This window comes from Dermacentor variabilis, chromosome 4, assembly GCF_050947875.1.
Source record: "Dermacentor variabilis isolate Ectoservices chromosome 4, ASM5094787v1, whole genome shotgun sequence".
Classification (NCBI taxonomy): domain Eukaryota; kingdom Metazoa; phylum Arthropoda; class Arachnida; order Ixodida; family Ixodidae; genus Dermacentor; species Dermacentor variabilis.
Window position 1 is genome coordinate 72,126,222 of NC_134571.1, and position 5,420 is coordinate 72,131,641.

Here is a 5,420-nt window from a genome sequence, read left to right on the forward strand (position 1 = left end):
TCAACGACAGCCGGCAAACGCCTGGACTGTGTAGTAAGCGACATACCGCCAAACCTGTAGATTGCAAAACCAATGTAGTTCATGTCATTCCCAGCTCTTGCGGCTGCACTTACATGGGGCAAACAGGACGCTGCCTTAATGAACGTTTACGTGAGCATGCGCAGAGCGTCAAGATTAAGACTGGTAGTTATCTAGCTCTTCATTGTGCAAAGTATGGCTGTTCACCCCGCCTAGAAGGTACGCGTGTGTTGAGCAGGTGCAACGGTCAGATAGCCATGGAAATCTTTGAGGCCTTTTCATTTTGCCAGTTCGGAGCCACTTGCATAAGCGCCCCTTATATAGCTCTTTGCGATAAGGAACTTAAGTTCGTTAGAAGTTAATCAGTTTCGACTGTGTCCATATTGTGTATGTTACAGTTGTGTAGTTTTTCGTCTGTGACTCATGCGTAGCAGGAGTTGACTGACGATGGCTCGCCTTCCCTTTCTCTTTTTCAGCGCTTTGCGAATAGTGTATATTCGTGCAAGCTTCAAAAACATGTTGTTGGCAGTGAGCGCTGCTCCTGTGCTCTTACTCGTCTGTGTGTTCTTTGGCAGTTCCAAATGAATGGTCTGAATCACATTCATTTTCATCGTAAATTGAATTGCATTCGCAACAAAAGCTTGCTTGTCTTTGCTGTGAAGTGCAAGAAAATATCGTCAAATGAAATCGATGTCGCGGTATCCTGCTCTACATAGGGTCGTATCAGCGAACGAAGCCGCTCCTGAGACATCGTTGCCATATCATGGTTTTCCTCAGCTTGGTCTTTACATGCGTCAGCTTCGAAAATTTTTTTCGCAGGAGCAGCTGCAGCTGCAGGAATAGTAGAATTAAATGAAATAGAAAAATAAAAGATATAAAGCGCAACAAAATTGCTTGAAAACTGTTGTGTTTAAACGATCTTCCCTGAGCTAATCAAGCCAGCCAATGAGGGTCATTCTAACTTTTTTTCCCAAGTAATCCGAGATCTCAGGAGTCGAATTTCAGTGCGAAAGCTGAAATCGTCTACTTCAAACAAGTCGCAAACAATCGCCATCTTCTCATCATTCACTGAGAGACTGAGCAGGTTCTGCACGGTACCATACAAGCTCAAAAGTTTCTTGTGTGTGTTGAGGAACCTTTCCTCAACGCCCTTGATAAAGGTATCAATCATCGGAAAGAAAACGGCCAAACGATACTGCTCCTGTTTCGTTAAGTATCAATGTCAATTCGCCCAGTTTGCGTCGATTCTATTCGATATCTCTTTTTCGCAATTCAGTAATTTCCATGCCTGTCTTTTTGTCTCGCAGGTAGAGCAAGCTTCTGAATATAACTTTTCAGACGCTACACGGTACCCTACAAGCTCAAAAGTTTCTTGTGTGTGTTGAGGAACCTTTCCTCAACGCCCTTGATAAAGGCATCAAGCATCGGAAAGAAAACGGCCGAAAGATACTGCTCCTGTTTCGTTAAGTGTCAATGTCAATTCGCCCAGTTTGCGTCTATTCTATTCGATATCTCTTTTTCGGAATTCAGTAATTTCCATGACTTTTTTTTTTGTCTCGCAGATAGAGCGAGCTTCTGAAAATAACTTTTCAGACGCTGAAATACATGGCCTCATTTCTTGCAGTGCGCCTCGTAGATGTCTAACTTCATTAAGTGCAGTTGTGAGCTCAGTATTGGGCTCTTGGAGAGCCCGTCTAACCTTCTGGACAACCTGGGGGACAGGGTGCGCGACTTCCAGACAGCACACAAAGTAGAAGCTCATTGGAAATAATTTCATTGCCTGTTTGCCCGCTTGTGCGGGTGCCTCGTTGAGTTTACAACTCTAGTAACGCACTCGGGAGCTCTGTGTCGCTCTCTTAAACGGCCTTCACAGGTTTCGCGCGGCACGCCCACCTAGTCATGGACAAGAACTTCAGAGTTCTATGCTTTGCGCCGAAGGCATGGCGAATTTTATCAAATAATACTTGGCCCACAATAGTATATTCAGGAAAGTTGTAGGCAAGTTGCAGAGTCTCTGCAGAGTCTTTGCTCACGAGAAATATATCTGTCGGCGAGTACCAGGTTTATGCAGTGGGCATAACAGTGGACGTATACATGTTTGCTGTTGTATTTTTTGCACTTCGCTTGGGCACCAGATACATGGCTATGTATAGACATTGTAAAAGCCCCGTCAAAATACGCCGAGCCCACCGACTCCAGGGAGCATCGATGCCAGCGAGAACAGCTTGCAGTGTTGCGAAAACCGACTCGCTGTCCAAGTTTCTGAGCCTCTCAAGACAGAAACCGTCCTCAATTGACTTATTTCTAACCTTGCGAAAGTACCTGATAACAACAGACAGCTGCTCATGATCGCCGCACTGACTAAACTCTTCGCAAATAAGCGAATTTTTTTTTATTGTGATAGCAATGATGTAGGCACTCCAGGTGCATTTTTGCCGTCGGCGTCGCAATCGTCGTGATGTTCCGCATAAAGTCCAAGTGTGATAACATCGTGGCCGAGCGCCCTATGCTGTATGTGCGAGTGAAAGTGTGCGAGGGTGAGCCGAGGTTGGTGGCTCGATTTCGCGCGCCCATGAGAGGAAGGCGGGGACGAAGCGCGTCGTCTTCCATGGCGCGCAAGGCACCGGGATCGAAGGTTGGGGGGGGGGGGGGGGCGGTGGCAACTCGAGCACACCGTCATCTTTGACGTAACGTTTTGAGAACACCTTCTGGCATTGCAGTTTGAACCATGCGATACGGCCTCATGTACATCTACTTCGTAGCCGGAAGAACTTTTCTTACGACTACTAAGTCGTTCAGCTGTAGACGAGGTATCCGCGTGTTGTGGCGGCGACACGTCTCTTCACATCTTCGCGGTATCGCTGGTACGCTTCTGTAGTTTGTCGCTTCTTGCACAATTGCAGGCGGGCAGCAATACCGAGCTATATGGCGGGCAGCGGCGGTGCCTTTCCGAATGCTGCGAAATACGGGCTACAACCGATGCCCGCAGTGCGCGACCAATTGTAATGAGCCGCAGCGGCCTCCAAGCAGCGCTTCCATTCGACTTTGAAACTTGGATACATGGAAATAAACTGTTTCAAGTCTCGTATGATTCTTTCAGCCATGATATTTCCTGCAGGATGGTACGCGGCGCGCATCGTCGCAAGATAACTCCTCGTCCCTTCGCCAACTCTTGCAGACGCTCGCTTACAAATGCCGGTCCATTGTCTGATATTACTACTTTAGTATTCTTAAACATCTCTCGGCTCAAAAGGGCAATCACACTACTTGCGTCTTCCGTTCCCGGTCGTGCAGTCACTATTCTAGTGCACTGATTTATTGACATTAAGAAAGACTATGTTTTACAGCGAAGCTGTTTATGCGGACCCTGTGCCGTGGTTGTCGGACATCGCTAAAACTATCATCATCAGCTATGGCTCGAGCGTCGTCGTCGTCTTCTTCCACAGCATTCTCCGTTGCCACTCGTCATTCCAGCGCAGAATTTCACTTCTCCTCTAGGCCTCTGTTGTCGCCATGGGGAGACCACGTTTGCGGGGGTATGAGCCATTGCTTGAAGGGGTATGTGCCATTCATTGTCTTATTGATTTTGAAGCAATTTTGAAGGATCGCAAGCGGCAATGCCGGGCGTATGTTGCTAACCACACCACTGAGCAAACTCGAGACATCGAACGCAAGCGACAACGGCGGACTGCAGGCATACCGTCAATGACGTAGTTCTCTCCGTCGCAGACGAACGTGTGTGTAACCTCATTAAGAAGTACAAGGACGTAACCAATAATTAAGAATGAGTTTAATGAACCGTCGGGATTTACCCAGTGATTAACACCGGGGCCGCACGTTTCAGCTTCGCTGGTTAACCATCTGTACGGAGTGCTTGGGCTGATAGTTTTTTTCTTACTCCAGTAGCCTCCTTCTTGAGCTCTGCAAAATCCACCTGGAGGACTTCGAACGGTATGTCAGAATGTTGAGATAGGACCATCTCGTCTGTTCTCTGAAGGTACTTGGCTTTGTGGACTTGACATTGATGCCAAGACTGGACATATCGCTGGGCATCATCTTTCGTGTGTTTCCACCGGAAACGCTGAATTATCTTGCGATAAGTTCGCCAGAACCCGTCGTGCCCGCCGTAGTCCGGGGAGTCGTGATAAATTTCCAAGATTCGAGGCACCATTGTTTTAGAGACTACGAACTTTCCATCGTGGAACTCCAGTACTTCAGTTCCCTCGCACAGCAAAGGTGCGCTGATATTCTCCTGATTTGGGGTCCACAGTAAATGACGGGTCCTAAAGCACCTTCGGAATATCACCTCCCGGCGGCAAGGACTTACAACAAGAGCAAGACGCGGCGTCTTTTTTGCTGGTCTGTACTCAAGCCAACTAAACTTCGCAAGCCACTGCGCACGAAAACTGCCTTTGTGATTATTCCTTTCTGTTTGAGGATAGCTGCTTAGGCTCGGTTGGAAGGGGCCACGTGCTTGCCTGGTTTCCTTCTCTATGTCTTTAGTGGGCATGGGCAATGATGGTTTAACACGAGACACGTGGCTCTGCTTGCTAACGGACATCGAAACAGCTCCCCGTTTGTTCTTCCTGTTTGTTGCCGTCATAGCAGACATCCGTCTCATATTCGTCGTCTCCTTGCTCGGACGTCGCTCTTGCGACAGGACGCCCGGGCCGTAGTGCCGAGGGTCGACTCCGAACGCCATTTTCTTGTCCGCTGCTTTCTGTTGTACTGCTCCGATGTGCTTGCTCCGGAGACCGCGTTTTTGGCGAGGTGTGAATCGTAACACCGCCTATGCCTTAAGGTGGTTTGTGCTGCACGCAGGTAGCTCAAAACAGATGTGTGCATATTGGGGGAAATTTTGGGGATCCACTGCTTTGCTGAAACAGCATTTGTGAAGCCGCAGGTGTCCCCTGTACTAATTCGTCTCTGTTCGCGTGGCGTGTGCCGCCTCTATCGCGCTTTTTTCGCGCCTCTTGCGTGACAGAATTTGCGTTCCTGCTCAACCAACAGGGGGCTGGGGAGGGAGAGGGGCAGGAGGGACCTGACCACCTTCGTGTTTCCTCCTATGCTGCCAACGTTTTCTGGCATTATGCAAGTGTAGTAGCTGGTCGAGAGGATGAGAGCAGGAAGAGCCTTTAGAGCCACTTCCCGCGCTTGATAAAAATCCGGGCACTCCCACAGCATGTGTCAGGGAAACGCCGGTCCACTGCACGTGCTGCAGTGTGCTTTCCTTAGAGGCAAACCTAGAAAACGGGCCCCGTAGTCAAGGGTGGTCACAGCGGCCGATTGCAGCAGGGGAAGGGTGATCCACTGTTTTCGGATGTAGTGGTCCCTGCGTGATGTGTATGGAAGCGCACTGTGAAGAACACTGCCTTTTTATTATTCAATGGCTGCATGGTCAA

The 5,420-nt window shown here is 48.8% G+C and overlaps 1 pseudogene; it reads right to left on the minus strand.

Annotated features, from left to right (window-relative positions):
• LOC142578232 (uncharacterized) lies at positions 1–4,720 on the minus strand (annotated as a pseudogene).
• Between the last annotated feature and the right edge of the window lie 700 nt (positions 4,721–5,420).